Source organism: Mustela erminea, chromosome 13 (genome assembly GCF_009829155.1).
Source record: "Mustela erminea isolate mMusErm1 chromosome 13, mMusErm1.Pri, whole genome shotgun sequence".
In the NCBI taxonomy this organism is placed as follows: Eukaryota; Metazoa; Chordata; class Mammalia; order Carnivora; family Mustelidae; genus Mustela; species Mustela erminea.
In genome coordinates this window covers 23200014-23217601 of record NC_045626.1, presented here as the reverse complement: position 1 = coordinate 23217601, position 17588 = coordinate 23200014, and the positions used below count along the sequence as shown (strand labels likewise).

Here is a 17588-nt window from a genome sequence, read left to right as displayed (position 1 = left end):
CAGCAAAGTCAAGAAGGGCTTTTAAAAAAAAAGCTAAAATCAGAGCAGGGAGATGCAAACTCTGGATATCTGGATTTAGTGGGAAATTTGGAGTGGGAATCCGGACATGTTTTTAAGAAGCCACACAGATTATTCTGAAGCTCAGCTAGGTTTGAGAACACTGATCTGGGGTGTGGTTTTGGCTTTACAGAAGGAATTTACCATTAGCTCTACTGAAAAATGATCTTTCTCCCCTACCTTCCTAATTAGGTACAATTTTCACTGATTTACTACATCTACACCCTTTCTGTGTTATGCCCCAAGGACATATTTTGTAACATCTTAACAAAGGTACTGAAACTTTCAGTGTATCAGTGAATAGCTTGTATAACAACATTTTCTTATAGAATATACATATACTATATGTTTGCTATCTGATATTTCAGTTTAAACAATAACCATTATTTGAAGGGTAGATCTTCTAGCAAAGCAAATCTCATCAAGGGAGAAAATCAAAACATTCAGTGGCCACTCCCAGGATATATAGTCATTGGGACGAAATATGTAGTAGAATTACAAATGAAATTCTCAAAAGTTCCTTTTGCCACCTATTTTTGTGAGTTGTCATTTAATGCTCACACCTTGCTCTTAACTTCTCTTCCCAAGGACCCAAAGAAAGAGTGGGATTGATAGTTTACAAAACATTTTTCTTTTGAGAGGGAGAAAGGTAAAGAATAGATTCGTATAGATACGAACCCTTCAGGAAGGGTTTTTTTTTTTTTTTTTTTTTTTTTTTTTTTTTTTTTTTAATGCTAAATGGTTTAACCTAGGTGTTCCTAATATAAAATTTGCTTTCTGCTTCATTCCCACATAATAAATGAGGTTTCATAAGTTCCTATACACAAATGTATATATTCATGCATTAATTTATACTTGATCAATATTGTGATTTATGAACAAGGCAGGAGATATTGAAGCTCAGGGACCTTCCCATTTGGGTCTAAATTTGTCTTGTATTAAATTTTGTTTATGAAGCAAATTTAAGATTTGCTTTTGCTCTTACATATATGCCTGGGATTCCTTCATTTAAATTCATTTAACAACACTATCTTTTCTCCCCCAGTCACACTATACCCTAATTTGTACCTGGGTAGGGTATCTCTTTCATTCCTCTGCTGCTGTTTATGACGTAAGTAGATACACTGGGGCAGAAGAGTTGCTTTAAGGATCTCAGAACAGAAAACTATAGACTTGGCTACATGTTATCAACTCCCAGGCTGACTGCTGAACTAGCCCTTTAAACCTGTCAAACTGTGGGGTCCCTGGGTGGCTCAGTGGGTTAAGCCTCTGCCTTCACTCAGGTCATGATCTCAGGGTCCTGGGATCAAGCCCCACGTCGGGCTCTCTGCTCAGCAGAAAGCCTGCTTCCCCCTTCTCTCTATGCCTGTCTCTCTGCCTATCTATGATCTCTGTCTGTCAAATAAATAAATAAAATATTTAAAAAAAAAACCTGTCAAATTGTAATGATTTTAAGGCTGGAACAACTGCAAACTAAACAAAGCTTAACAAAGATGTTGGTCCGAGCAAGTAAACAGACTAGGGGCACCCAGGTGGCTCAGTCGGTTAAGTGTCTGTCTTCAGCTCAGGTCATGATTGGGATCGAGCCTGGCTCAGGCTCTTTGCTCAGTGGGGAGCCTGCTTCTCCTTCTCCCTGCTGCTCCCTCTGCATGCGCATGCTCTCTCTCTCTCTCTCTGTACATATATCTGACAAATAAATAAAATTATAAAACTCTCTCCTACATTAGCAAATAGGAACTCTTCCTTGATGGCACAGCACTTACTGTCACCACTCTTTCTTCTCCGAATCCACTATCTGTTCCCCTTCTTTAGGGCACACTGCAGTGGACCCATGGGCTCTTGCTATGTCCTTGAAATTATTCTCATCTTGTCACTGAATCCAATGAGCACTGCTTATCCTTACTCAGCTTACCCTTTCCCTGGCAGGATTTGACACCACCGACTGCTCCTTAAATCACTCTCTTCCGGGAACCTGGGGTGGCTGAGTCAGTTAAGCATCAACTCTTGATTTCTGCTCAGGTCACCATCTTAGGGTCCTGAGATTGCACCTTGAATCAGGCTGGGTGTGGAGCCTGCTTAGGATTCTCTCCCTCCCTCTCCCTGTCCCCTTCCCCCTTGCTCTCCCTAAAATAACCTTTAAAAAATAAATGTAAGGGTTTTCATTTTTTTTTAAAAAAGATAGTTTATAGCTTAGTATTCAATATCACCACTATCTACTCAGTTCCTCTGACCAAAATCCTGGAAAACATTTTTGATTTCTCCTTTAACCTGCACACCCAGTAAAGACCAAGTCCTGGGGGGTGGGGGGAGTCATACCTCTCAACTCTCAAATCTGTCTATCATTCTGCATTTTTACCACCATTCCCATAGTCAAGGCCACCATTAATTATATCATGAACTATCCTAATAGTCTCCAAACCATACTCTTATGTCCAGTCTGGCTGTCCTCTAATTCATTTCCTATGCTGTGGCTGAGATGACTGTAATTCAGGTTTACTCCTTCCATTGGCCTGCTTACAAATCCTTGTTGTCCTTAGAATAGCATCCAAATTTGTTAACATAATTTATAAGGTCTTCTCTGAGTCCCACCTTCTGCTTTAGCCTGATTTCACGCCATTCTTCCCCTTGCATTCTTGGCCTCTGCCACAGAAGCCTTCCAGCAGCCATTCTGGTGTATATTGTACATTCTTTATTATGCCTTCAGGCCCCGAATACAACTCTCCTCTGCCCACTGTTAGTGAACACCCACTTGTCCTTTAGGGCTCAGCTCGTCTACCATTTCTGTTAATCTTCTAGGAGTAAGGCGCGTGTCCTTGCAGCAGGGTCTCATTGCATCCTCCCTGTCTGTAGCAGGATGACCCACCTCTAGTTGTCCAAGTTCCCTCTTCCTCTGTTTGCACCCATATAGTGCCAGTGTCTACTATAGGTCCTGGCACATAGACTTGCCAGTATCAACCTGCTGACTCAATCCTTCAGCTAGTCTGAGCTTTTGGCCATTTTTCAAACACACATTGTAATCTCCATCTATGTGCCTCTGCTTGTGATGTTTTTGTGCCCAGATTCATCTGACCTTCTATCCCAGCCCTCCTCTCTGTCTATTGCTAAGCATCAGTTTAAATTCACCTTCTCCCAGCATGCTCTCCTAATTGATATGCTAAGGGCTAGTCCTTCCCTTTTCCTAGGAAAATGCAATCAAAGGCCACACTTTGCATATATCTTCTGAACTCTTAAAAAAAAACCCTGAAGTCTATCCATAGACCCCTTTAGGTGACACAGACTGAAGAGATGGTCACTAAGCTGGTTTTCTCTTCTTCCTGAGCACACAGTGAACCTACATTCCCTGGCCTCCACTGCAGTTAGAAGTAGCCGTAAGACTGAGTTTTACACCATTTCCAGACCAAACCCTTAAAAATCCCTCACATATTATCCTCCATGTTCCTTTCCCATCTACAATGTCAATGAGTATGATACCCATGAAGCCACATGTTAAAGATGTCGGAGCCACAAGATGAAAGGAGTCTGGATCACCATGTGGAGGGGAGATGCCCTCAAATCAGATGTAAGTGTGTGAGAGGTAAGATACAAGGCTTATGTAAGAGGAAAAATATTTTTGTTGAGTTTGAAGTATTGTATATTTTTGTGTACATGTGTTAAAGCAGCTAACCTATTTTAACTACTATAAAAGGTCAGGTTAAAAGGCTCTGGTGTGTAAAGAGATAGTAGAATGATCAGTGGTACAGGGGGTTAAGGGAAAGGGAGAGATAAATAGGAGAAGCACTGAGGATTTTTAGGGCAGTGAAACTATTCTGTATGTAACTATAATAGCAGATCTCTGTCATCATACATATGTCAAGACCTATTAAATACACAGTGCCAAGAGTGAACTCTAATGTGAGCTATATAGGCTCTGGGTGATAAGAATGTGTCAACACAGGTTCATAGGTTGTAACAAAGTACTAGTCTGGTGCAGGATGAGAGAGGGGGAGGCGGTGTGTGTGTAGAATTAGGGTGTATACTGGAACTCTCTGTACTTTCTGCTTAGTTTTGTGGTAACCTAAAACTGATTTAAAAAATAAAGTGTATTAAAATGTTTTTAAACCTGTCTTGTACATCAACAATATTTAGGTTGACTACTGATATGCTTCAGTCACAGACTGCCTGGAATGTTCCCACTTGTAGCATGGAACCTAAAAATAAATAAATAAATGTATGAATGAATGAATGAATAAATAAATAAATAAATAAATACGTGTGTGTGTGTGTGTCTAAAAGATTTTATTTATTTATTTTAGAGAGAGAAAGAATGAGCATGAGCTGGGGAGGGGCATAGAGAGAGAACGCCAAGCAGGTTCCATGAAAAGCATGGAGCCCGATGTGGGGCTGCATTCTGTGACCCCAAGATCATGACCTGATTCAAAACTAAGTCTCAGATGCTTAACCAACTGAGCTACCCACATGCCCCTGGAACCTGGTAATATTTATTTACACAAGGAGCAATCCACTAAGTGACATAGCAATCCTCAAAGTGCATGCACCAAACAACAGAGCTTCAAAATAGATGCAAAGCAAAAAAAAAAAACCAAAACAAAAAACCAAAACAAAACAAAAAACCAAAAAATCCCCAAGAAAACTGAAAGAAGAATTAGACAAATCCACAATAATATCTGGGGCCTTCAACACCCATTTCTCAGCAATTGATAAAACTGCTAGACCAAAAAAAAAAAAAAAAAAAAAAAAAATCAGAAAAAATGTAGAACTGAATAATATTATCGGCCAAGAGGGATCTAATTGATATTTATAGCATATTCTACCAACAGCAGAATATACATTTTTGTCAACTCCCCATGCATCTTTCATATACATAGACCATATCCTGTGCTGTGAAACCAATCTCAACAAATTTAGAAGAGTTGAAATCATATAGTGTATGCTCTCTGACCAGAATAGAATCAGACTAGAAATCAATAACAGAAAGAGAACAAAAAATTTTTTGAAATACATGGACATTATATGATATACTTCTTTTTTCTTTCAAGGATTCTATTTATTTGACAGAGAGAGTCACAGTGAGAGAGGGAACACAAGCAAGGGGAGTGGGAGAGAGAGAAGCAGGCTTCCTGCCAAGCAGGGGGCCTGATGTGGGCTTGATCCCAGAACTCTGGGATCATGACCTGAGCCGAAGGCAGATGCTTAATGACCAAGCCACCTAGGCGCCCCTATATGACACACTTCTGATTAACTCATGAATCAGTGAGGAAGTCTCAATGGGAAGTTAAAAAAAATACATTGAATGGAATGAAAATGTAAACACAATATTTCAAAATTTGTGGGACACAACTAAAGCAGAGGTGAGTGTAATTTATGGCATGAAATGCTTTTATTAGAAAAGAGGAAAGGTCTCAAATCAGTAACCTAAGTGCCTACCGAAGGAAAAAAAAAAAAAAAAAAAAAGAAGAGTGAAATAAACCCAAGTAAAATTGATACACCGTTATTAGCAAGACTGACAAAGATAAGAGAGAAGACACAGATCACCAATATTAGTGATGAAACAGTGGCTATCCCTACATATCCTGCAGTTATTAAGAGAATAAAAGGAGAATACTACAAACATTGTTATGTTCTAAATTTGACAACTTAAAAGAAATGAACCATCTCCTCAAAAATCACAAACTACCAACCAACATGAAATAGGCAATTAGAATATCCTATAATGATTAAGAAAATAGAACTTTTTTTTTAGTTTTTATTTAAATTCCAGTTAGTTAACATTTAGTGTAATATTAGTTTCAGTGTATAATTTGGTGATGCAACACTTCCATAGAATACACGGTACTCATCATGACATTGTGCACTCTTTAATCCCTGTCACCTCTTTAACTCATTCCTCCCCCCACCTCCCCGCTAGTAACCACCAGTTTGTTCTCTATAGCTAAGAGTCTGTGTCTTGGTAAGAAAATGAATTCATAATTGAAAAGCTCCTGAAAAAGATATCTCCAGGACCAGATGGTTTCACTGGAGAATTCTACTAAATATTTAAAGAGGAATTAAGACCAATTTTATACAGTTTCTTCCAAAAAAATAGGAGAGGAAGGAATACTTTGTAGTCATTTTATGATGGCAGCACAGGTACTAAAACCAGACAAAGACAATGTAAGGAAAACAAAATAAAACTAGAGACCAAAATCTCTCATGAATGTAGATAGACACAAAAACCTCAATAAAATTTTATCAGATAAAACCTAGCAGCATATAAAAAGAAGCAAATGTACATCACCACCAAGTGGAATTTACTTCAGTTATTTAAAGCTGGTTCAATATTTAAAAGTTCATCAATGGAAAACATATGTTCATAGAAAAACCTGCCAGGAATGTTCATTGCAGCATTATTCATAATGACCAAAAAGTGGAAACAACCCAAATATTATGAACCAGTGAGTGGATAAACAAAATATGCTATATCCATCCGATAGAATATTATTCAGTCATAAAAATGAATAAACTAGTGATATATGCTACAACATAGATGAGCCTTGAAAACATTATGGGAAAGAAGTCAGTTACAAAAGACCACGTACTGGATGATTCCATTTATTTGAATATTCAGAATAGGTAAATGCATAAAATCAGAATGAGATTAGCTGCTGCCAAGGACTAGGGAGTGGGGAGAAAGGCGGTGATTGCTGAAGGGTATGGAGTTTCTTTTTGGGGTGATGAAATGTTTTGGAATTAGTGGTGATGGTTTAAAATCTTGGGAATATATTGAAAGCCATGGAATTTTATGCTTTATTTTATTTTTTTAAAGATTTTATTTATTTATTTGACAGAGAAAGACACAGTGAGAGAGGGATCACAAGCAGGAGGAGTGGGAGAGGGAGAAGCAGGCTTCCTGCTGAGTAGGGAGCCCAATGGGGGGCTTGATCCCAGGACCCAACCCAAGGCAGACGCTTAACAACTGAGTCACCAGAATTATATGCTTTAAATGTGTGCATTATGTTGTATGTTAATTATTTCTCAATTAAAAAACCAATAAATATAACCTACCATATCAACAGTCTAAAGAAATATCTTATTATCCTCTCAATTGATGCAGAACACAAATTCAATACCCATTTGTGATAAAGACTCTCAGAAAACTAGGCATAGTAGGGCATTTCCTCAACTTGCTAAAGAAAATCTACCAAAAAACCAATAACTAACATTATACTTCATGGTGAAAGATTGATGTTTTTCTCTTAAGACTGAGAACAAGACAAAGATACCTACTCTTCATGTTCTTGTTCAGTGTAGTACTGGGAGTTTTAACCAGACCAATAAAGCAAGAGAAAGAAACAAAAGACATGCAGATTGGAAAGGAAGACTATTCAGATGGAATTATCAAATATAAAGAGAAGGTTGAAAACCCAAAAGGAAAGGCCATCTCGATAAGAAATTTCTGGTTTCAAAATCAAAGAGAAATCAGCAGCATTGATTACCAAATTTATATCAAACTGGGTTAAAAGTCTCACTATAAAGGAGTAGTTATCACAAAAAAGTACAGTCAGAAAAAGTGACATACAAGTATCAAAATGTTGAAAAGGTAGGAAGAGTTTAATTAGCTAATAAGTTAAGTTAACTAAGAGTTAATGCAAAGATAAGCTGTGGCAGATATCACATAAAATATATAAAATAATAAAGACTGATAAATGGTAGAATGAGAAAAACTAAAGGAGGAAGTGAAATACAAGTTGTAGACAAGAAAGAAAAAATGTTGGAATGAATCTGGAGTAAGTAAGTAAATATTAGTTGATAAGAGATGCTAAAGAAAATGTCTTTATAAAACTGTAAAGGAAATCAGATTATACACTCATATTGCAAATAAAAAACATGACTTTAATAGATTATAAATTCATGTTTAAGAAATAGTCAAACTATGTAAATAATTTTGATGGGTGAACATGTAAATAATTACATTCTTTTTTAATTTTTGCCCTTATTTTGGGTGATATCAGCATCCAGGAGGATTCTTCACTCTCTAGTATACTACTCCACTTCCAATTATACTCCCGCCTTTAAAATCTATTGTGTGCTGTTGGTTTTCCTAACTTTGGAGGTTCATCCATTCAAAACTCCGCTTCTCTACCAAGTTCTAACCCATGGAGTATGTCTTCTGAAGATAGTGGGAAACATGAGTCAAACAAAGGGAAGTTTGCTACTTTACATCTTGGCAAATTGCTTATCCTGTCTTGCCTCAGGTTCTTGATAGATAAAATATGGAGCCATTTATTAATTCATTCAAACGATAGTTAATTAACTTCTACTATGTCCCGGATGCTCCAAGGTATCTGGAATGGATTAGTGAACAAAAGAAAGATCTCTGTTCCTGAGGACTTACCGATTTTATAAGGGAAGGGGCATAAAGACATAAACAACAAATGTAATACATAAATTACATAGTATGTTAGAAGGTGATCATACCATAAAAAAGAAACAAATGGAACACAGTGAAGATGGTATGGACTGCGGGGTCCCAGGCCATGGTGCTGTTTTAAACTGGGCGGTCAAGGTAGGCCTAACTGAGGAGGAGATGTCTGAGCAAAGACTTGTAGGTTAAGAAGTTAGCCAAGTGGAAATGTGGGGGAAGAACAAGCCAGATAGAGCAACACATCTACAGTAAAGGTCTAAGTTGGGAGCAGATGATACCAAAGATTTGGGGGCCATTTTAAGGACGTTAGCCTCACTTTGTGTGGAATGGAAACCATTGCTGGGTGTTAAGCAAAGAAGCAACGTTTTCAAAGGTGCTGATAATTTTCTGTAGGAGAGACAGACAGAAGCAGGGTAATGAGATGCAGTAGGATTCAGTTCATATTTCTGAAAACATTGCCAGCTGGCTTTGTGGTTTTGACCTGAGCAATCAGAGTTATAGTGATGCCATCAGTGGGGAAAGCCAAAGTCAGGGTAAGACTGGGAATGTATTTTTAGATTTCATGATCGATGGTAGCCTCTTTGGTGGCTCTTCTCAGATTTGGTGTTTCTCACCATCCCTGCTTCTCATCCGCCCCCTCAGCTTTGCAACCCTTCAAATCTTAGCTTTAGGGTGGTAGATCAGTCTAATTTTCCAGGCAGCCTATTGGCTGGTTCTTCTCATATTGCGTACTTAATTGTAAATCTCTCTGCTAAACCTTCTCCCATAGGACATTGGTCCTTGAGGGAATATGAATGCTTCTTAGTTGGAAAACACAGAAACAGAAACAAACAACCAAAACTTCTCAATAGTTCACTCTTTTTCTTACCATTTTTTCACAAGATTCATTTTTTTTCTTAAAATTTTTTTTTATAAAATTGTATTTTATAATAGTTCAATTTTTGGAAGCAAATTTGATACTCATTTTGCAATACTAGACGGTTAATTTTTCTGGAATAAGGAGGATTTATAATTCCAGTTTTTAGTAGAATGTTTGGACCTTGATCAGGAGAAACTCCTTTTAAGGGTGAGCATGATAAACATTTTCCATATCAGTCTAATCTCTGACTTCTTTATTTTGGGTCATGTGTAGGAATTGTTGAGTTTGTAGTGGATAGGATGAGTTTTAAAATATGCTAACTGTCCACTAGCACTTGGGGTTAAACGATAAACTGGTTTTATTCTGGTCCCTACAAAATTGTGATAGAGGCATTGGTGCCTGTGGTCAGGTTTGCACTAAAGTCATTGTTCCCCAAGGCTATGTTTTTATGCTTCATTTACAGACTGTTGGTGCCATAGGTGCAATTAAAATTTGTGAATAATGTCTGTCTCCCTCTTGGTAAATGTGGATGGCCCACAGTCTGTTCATATTCATGGCAAGGGATTTAACAGGCTACTGTGTTAGTAACAATGTGGATACAAATTGTAAACATTTATAATTTCCAAAGTTTCTTGCAATTTCCAAAGCAATGCAATTTAAATGGATGCTCTGAACCTCCATCAAATAAATCAATCTTTCTCTACATTTTTCAAAAATTGTGATTTCTCTACATTTTTTGAAAATATTGTCTTCCCAAAATGGCTAATTTATTATATCAGAGAATATTATAAAATCTACTAGAATGTGAATAGTAATGGATGAAAGTTTAATGCACTGTCCTTTAAAATTAATTTCCTCTCTATTTAGATGTTATGAACTATTATTAATGTATATTAATAACTTGGGGTGCCTGAATGACTCAGTTGTTAAGCATCTGCCTTTGGCTCAGGTCATCATCCTGGGGTACTGAGATCAAGCCCCACATAGGGCTCCTTGCTCAGCGGGAAGCCTGCTTCTCCCTCTCCCACTCACCCTGCTTGTGTTCCCTACCTCTCTTGCTGTCTCTCTGTCAAATAAATAAAAAAAGTCTTTAAAAAAAAATAAAGTCTTAAAAAAAGATATATCAGTAACTTGTGGTAGCAAGTTTCCCTTTGCGTGTTTATGAGGAGGTAAACTACATATATGCTAGTGAAAATTTCCTGATATATTTCTCTACAATCTCAGAATTTTATAACTGATGCTCTTCACTCATGAAAATCACTAATCCTAATGGGAAAAGCCAAAGATGTGAAAGGCTTAACACTGAACTAAGAGGAGAGAAAGAAGAGGAAAATCCTTCAGAATTATTATGTCACCTCATACAGTAGGTTGGGAGACAGACATGGATCAACAAGTCTTGACTCATTTCTTCTTATAAGGCCTTGGATTAAGCATGTGGGAATACAAAGCCATATGAGGCATGGACTTAATCCCGAGAGGCTCACAAGCTAGCTGGCAAGATGGTCAAGAGTTAAAAAATAAATGGGCAAAAAGAGAAATTAATGGGTATCAGAGAAACATAGTTTAGGCATTTTGAGAAAGAACTATTTTTGTGAGATAATCAGGAAAGGTTTTTATGGAAGGAGTGAAATTAAACAGAGACTCAGGGGAGGTGAACCCTCAGTAGGTGAAAACGGGGTCAGGGGTCTGGGGTGGGTAGGCAGAGCATTGGTGAGAAAGTACTTCTTTACCTCAAGTATAGAGAGGAAGGCAAAAGAGAAGCCAGAAGGCCTGGGAGTAGAGGTGGTGGGCCTGGGAGGCAAATAGATTTGATGATAGTGAGAGATAGAGGTGTGGCAACAAAAGGAAGCAAAGCCTGGAAATTTGAAAAGGCTTAAGGTGTTTAGACTCGACCTGGAAGCCTGTCCACTGTGCTTGGTTTCTGGAGTAAGGATTCAGGCAGCATAGATTACGTCCCAGCTCCACCACATCCAAACAACATGTTATTTAGTCATTTTGCTTCTCTGAGCCTCAGTTTCCCCTCTAGCCCATGGAGATTTTATCTGCCAAGCAGAGTTGTGAAGGCTGCATGAGACATTTTATTGTCACGTTAGTTGTCCCCTCCTCTCTAGTGAATGGGTGGGGCACAGGGGGGCTTGGAAGAGGAAGATGATGACATCATTAAAGGGATGGATGTGGTATTCTGGGACCATCGATTTTATGCCGGCATGCAGCATCAATTAAGGAAGGGGAGTCCGTGTGTGTGGGAGAGGTTGGGGGGAATCAGGAAAATGAGCTCAGTGGATCGTACGCAAATACACAGGACCCTGAACTAGGCCATGGCCAAGCCAGTGGAAATGATGAAGACACTATCAGGAGGAGGGATGAGGGATTTGGTGAAGATAGAGCCAAATGTAAAAAATGAAATCCAGGAGAAAAATTTCTCGATTTTAGGATGAAGAAAGAAGCATCGTTCTAGGAGAAGAAAGAACTAAGGAAAAATCTCTAATGGACAAGTGGTTTTTTGCTTCTGTTTTATTTTACTTTGTCTGCCTAGTGCTTCAATCCACTCTTTCCTTCAGGTTAACTGCTCTGTTCTCTCTTGATAAACCCTTTATCTGGCAAACCAGGGTTTTTATTTTCTTGGCATAGTGACTGGTCTGGAGGTCAGTTTGGCACATGGCTAAGCCAGCCAGAATCCTTCTCTAGGATTTCTCTACCTGAAGATAAGTCCTCTTGCCCTCTCTGGGTATAGAAGCTAAAAGGATATCAATCTGCAGAAAATTGATGGTAGGAATATATAAAGCCAAATGGAGACCGGAGGAAATGAGAGAAGCAGAAGGACAGATTTATAGGTTTGATCATGAGATTAGTTTCATTTCCTAAAATCCACAGAGTTGCCCTGATTTCTGCAGAATTTCTTTTAAAATTTCTGTGAGCTAACTACTCCCCTTCTAATAAATCCCTTTCCATTTAAGCTAGGTTATACAAAAAAGACACCAACAGATTTGACTGAACAGAAGTTAAATGTTTCTGCAAGAGAAAATATTATAAACAAAATCAAAACAAACAAATTGGGAAACATTTGCAACAAATACAATATGACAAAAATTGAAAGGGTAGCTATTCTTATTACATGGAGAGAGTTTACTTATCAGTAAGAAAATACTAGCATTGCAAGAAAAAAAATGAGGCCATGAACCACTTGTGGAAGAAAAAAATACAAAGAATCAATAAGAAAGAATCTGCCTCAATAACAATCCAAAAGAATATAAATAAAAACCGTTAGATATTCTATTTCACTAATCGAATTGCAAAGGTGAAAAATATGGTAAAAGTGTTCGGGTACAATGTGTGTGAGTGGTATTCCATTTCTCTTGAAGGCTTTTCTCTGCTTTCTGTGTCAAGGGCCTTAAAAAAGTCTCCATATTAAAATGTAGGTAATTCCTGCAAGCTAATAAATAAATAAATAAAAATTAAAAAAAAAAAAGTCTCCATAACCTTTGATTGAAATATTCTCCTTCCAGGAATTATCCTAAAGGTATAATCAAAGATGTGAACAAGGTTATGTGCAGTGATGTTTATCGCAGTAATAATTATATTAGCCTAATTATAAATGTCTAATTGGGTGATGGATGAATAATTAATGAGAAATGGACAGTCATCTAATGAAAGCTTATGAGCTAGTAAAAATCACATTTTCGGGAAATACTTCTTTGACATGGGAAATGCTCACCACACGATACTAATGGAACGCAAGTAGGATGCAAAATGATGTATGTGGTTCCAATTGTATTATTGTGTGTATGTGTGTGTGTATAGGTACTAGGATGTGAAATGGAATTTTCTCTTTTGTCTATTATTGAATAGATAGAAGCTGTGGATAAGACTATCCTCATCTTCTCAAGAAAGGGGTTAAGACATAGACCCACAGTATTTAGTATCAATTTTAAAAATAAAAAAATTTAAAAAAATTAAAAATTAAATTAAAAAAATTAATTAAAAATTTAAAAAAGGGGGTGCCTGGGTGGCTCAGTGGGTTAAAGTCTCTGCCTTCGGCTCAGGTCATGATCCCAGGGTCCTGGGATCGAGCCCCACATTGGGTTCTCTGCTCTGCAGGGAGCCTGCTTCCCTTCCTCTCTCTGCCTACCTCTCTGCCTACTTGTGATCTATCTGTCTAATAAATTAAAAAAAAAATAAAATCTTAAAAAAAATAAAAAAAATTAAAGAAGCCTAGTACTCACCACCCCCACCAGGAACAATCTATGTAAGAGAGTCTTCAGAAGAAATTATTTGAAGTGCATGTATAGGGTTAGATTCTAGTGTGCTACCTGCTGCCCTTGGAGGTATCTGAAGCTGGGCAGCTGGCTGAGCAGGTGCTCGTGGTGGGGGTGCGGGCAGGAGGGGCACCCAGGCCTTGCTTTTACCTTTGGGGTAGGTGCATGTGGATTTTCCCATGGGATCCGTGCGGGTGGGACCAGAAGCAGGAAAGACCAGGCCATTGCCTGCTTCTCAGCTCCAGGAAGAGAAAAGCCTTGCCTTGATGTAGATCACCCTGGACTTATTTATTTCTGGGCATGCAAGGGTTCCAGTATCGGAGAGTGAGGGGGCAGGTGTAGCTCGGCCTACCTCAAGGCGAAGGGCCGAGCAGGGAGAACTGAGGAAGCAAACTTGAAAGCAGTGGTGAGGGGAAAAACATCAAGCTGCTTTATCTTTGTACTCCACCTCGCTCAAGGCTCGGGGAAAATATACACCAAAATGGTTCTCTGAGATCATCTCTGGGTGGTGAGGGGACAGGTGCATCTCAATGCCTTCATGATATTTTCTATTTTTCAAATTTTCCAAAATAAAACACCTGCACTTTTGTTTTTTTTAAACATGTGCACTTTTATAATAATTTAAACAGATATAAAAAAGAAAGGTGGAGAGGAAATGGCTCAAGAGAAAAAAACCCAAGATTAGAACTTTTAAAGGGAAATGAACGGACTCCTTCTTGGTCTAGTGAGCTGTGAGTTAGTTAGATCCACGTACACGTCTTTTGCGTGTCTCCCTCTCTTCATTTTTATGCCTTGACACCAGTGCTGACCCTCCCAGCTCCCTGTAGAGACTGCAGTGAGCTCATAATTAGTGACTTGACTCCTACTCACCTCCCCACCACTGGCAGGACCATCTTTCCAACAACATCCCCTCTCTCGCACTGTTTCCCCATCCCTCTCCAACGACCAACACTCTCCTGCTTCAAAAGCAGGCCAGTTTCTCTACAGTCTGGGGGCGAGGCTTAACCTATGTGTGTTTTCCCAAGTGGCCGTTCAGTCCATTCAAATAATAACCATTTCCTAGAGCTCACCTGAGTTCCTGCCCCTTCTCTCCTTTCAGAGGGCAAGAGGCACTTGGTGTGGGAGTTGGTTGCATGTGAAACAGAGCTCTTCACTTTTTCATGCATGTAAATTGAATAAAGGTATATAAATTCCACAGGTGATGGGGCCGTGCTGTGTGTTTCTGTGTATAGCTCCATGTCACACACTACATTGTTTAGCACATAATCGTCTCAGAAATTACTGTGGGATTAATTGAATCCGAGAAGTTATGGAACTATTACCAAAGAAGTTATGGAACTCATTACCAAAGCTACTAGGATTCTGGTGCATAAAATAGCCCATCGGACCCAACCTTTCCTGAATCTGATAAATTTTCTAAATCATCTTTCTCTTTTTCACTTCTGGTATGTGGTCAGATGAAAGAAGTTTGACATCAGAATATCTAACATGTAGAAAAGAAAAGAGTGGACTCAGGTAAGAGAAAACAATTCTTATTTACATCCACTCAGTGGGTGGGGGGATGGGTGAAATTCATGATGGGAGTTGAAGAGTACACTTGATGATGATGAGTGCTGAGCCATGTATGGAGTTGTTGAATCACAATACTGTACCCTGGAACTAATATAACACTGTGTGTTAACTATACTGGAATTAAAAAAAAATCTATTTGTACTTGCAATAAAAAAAACACATATTACTGTTGTCATTTAAAATGTACTTTTGGGGTGCCTGGGTGGCTCAGTCATTAAGCATCTGCCTTCGGCTCAGGTCATGGTCCCAGGGTCTTGGGATGGAGCCCTGCATCGGGCTCCCTGCTGGGTGGGAAGCCTGCTTCTCCCTCTCCCACTTCCACTGCTTGTGCTCTCTCTCTTGCTATGTCTCTTATCAAATAAATAAAGTCTTTTTTAAAAAGTACCTTTTTGAGTCTCCGGGAACAGGAATTATTAACCATACAGCAGTCCCCCTTTAGTTGTGGTTTTGCTCTCCACGGTTTTGTATCCTTTGATTTCAGGCCCATCAATAGCCAACTGGAGGCAGGTGGTGCTCCTGCTGATGCGGGGTGGGAAGGTTCCTAGTCGCTTATCCTTACGTCACAGCGCCTGCGGCTGTGTCACTCACACCACTTCCTCTCATCACGTAGGCAACTTCTCTTCTCACATCATCCCAACAAGGGTGAGTACAGTCAGATATTTTGAGAGACAGAGATCACGGTCTCCTAACTGTTATTACATTACATTAATTTATAATGGTTCTTTTTATTAGTAGTTATTCTTAATTTGTTACCGTGCACGTTATAAAAAAGACTTTACCATAGGTACATAGGTATCGAAAAAACCTATATCGGATTCAGTGCTGTCTATGGTTTCAGGCATTCACCCAGGGTCTTGGAACCTATTTCTAGTGGATAAGGGGGGACTATTGTATGGAAAACATCTATGTACTCCACAACCCAGGGAATCATTTTTTTCTTGACCTTTCAGACAGATCCAGGGAAGTAAAATAGAGGTTCATACTTGTTTTCTCCACACTTAATTTTTTTTTTATTTGTAAGTAAATTTACCCTGACTCCACACAAGTCAAGTATTAATTAAAGGGCAAATGAGAGAGAGATGGGACGTAGAAGTCAAATGTTCTCTCATGTCTGCAAATGGGTCACATCCAAGGGGATTTACCAACACTAAATGTTTCTGTGAGCTGTGTGTTTCAGAAGGCTACGATAAAGTGTATTAAATTTGATCTGACCTCCTTAACAAACATAGTGCTGATCATAGTACCAATCTAGCTTTAGTTTTTAAAAGTTATTTTTTTTAATTCCTTATTTGACCTCACACAGAAACCCACAGACACATCTTCCTTAGTTCCCACCCCTCTTCCACTGGAAGCCCCCCCCCCCACCAAGCCCTGCCCCCCAACCCTTGTTTTCTGTGGCAGCAATGCTGAAGTGCAGGCCAGACGTGTTTTCTGGGTTAAAGCTCAGGGAAGAAGCCTGCGTCTCTGGAAGACCCTAAAACCCAGAGGCATCTGGGATCTCCCACCCTGAACCTGACTCCCCATTCCCCACAGCCTGGTTCAACCTCCCAGAGTTTCCCTCACCCCAACTCCTTTCTTAAAAATAAAACACTCTAGGCTGCTGGCGTTTCCCTACCATTGGGTTGGCAGGCTGTGGAGGGTGAATGCTGGGCTGCTCCTGCTGATGGCTGAGGCAGAGCTATGTTCACGGCTGGAATTCAGAACTCATTTTTCCACAGAAACCATAGGAACCATGGTGTACTGTTAGGTAGGTTCTAGAGTACAGTTAGAACTCCAGATGAGGTATGGGAGTCGAGTGGACTTTTCTGAGTTCTTCTGGGCCCCTACTTACTCCTTTTTGGTTCTTTCCTTAGGAAAATGGCTCTGAATTCCAAACAGCTGACCATAACTTGTGTTTGAGTAGAGGGAATCCCAGGGGCAGAGGCCTAATTTTTGTTTGCTCTGAATCCAGACTGGTGTGGGCCCCTTTGAGGGGAATAGCTCACTCTGCCCTCACTCAGGCCCCAGACTTCTGAGCTGTTAGAGAAACCACAAGCCCCCTTAGAGTGAGTACCTAAAAGGCAAATAATAAGCCTGAATGGGGAGAGGGAGTGTTAAGGCAGGAAAGAAGGAACACAGGAAATCAGGAGGCTCAGGGATCATCGGAGTGAAGGTTTCCAGAAGGTCTTCTGCCTCAGCCCCTAGAGATTTTTAAAACAGTTTTTGTTTCCTTGTTTGTTTCTCTGTTTTAGAGAGGGAGTAGGTGAGGGGCCGAGGGAGGGAGAGAGAGTCTTAAGCAGGCTCCATGCTCAGCATGGAGCCCAAGTTGGGACTCCATCTCTTAAACCTGAGATCATGACTTGAGCCGAAATCAAGAGTTAGACCCTTAATGGACTGAGGTCACCCAGGTGCCCCAACAGTGTTATCTTGATAAGGTAGTGTCTGTAGACAAGTGCCAGCTTTG

The 17588-nt window shown here is 39.4% G+C and overlaps 1 long non-coding RNA gene across 1 annotated transcript in view; it reads right to left on the bottom strand.

Annotated features, from left to right (window-relative positions):
* LOC116571807 overlaps positions 1-16819 on the bottom strand; it is a 62958-nt gene extending 46139 nt beyond the window's left edge. Inside the window, exon 1 of the long non-coding RNA XR_004278001.1 lies at positions 16761-16819. This is a non-coding gene — a long non-coding RNA (uncharacterized LOC116571807). The remainder of the gene's footprint in view (positions 1-16760) is intronic.
* Positions 16820-17588: the final 769 nt, after the last annotated feature.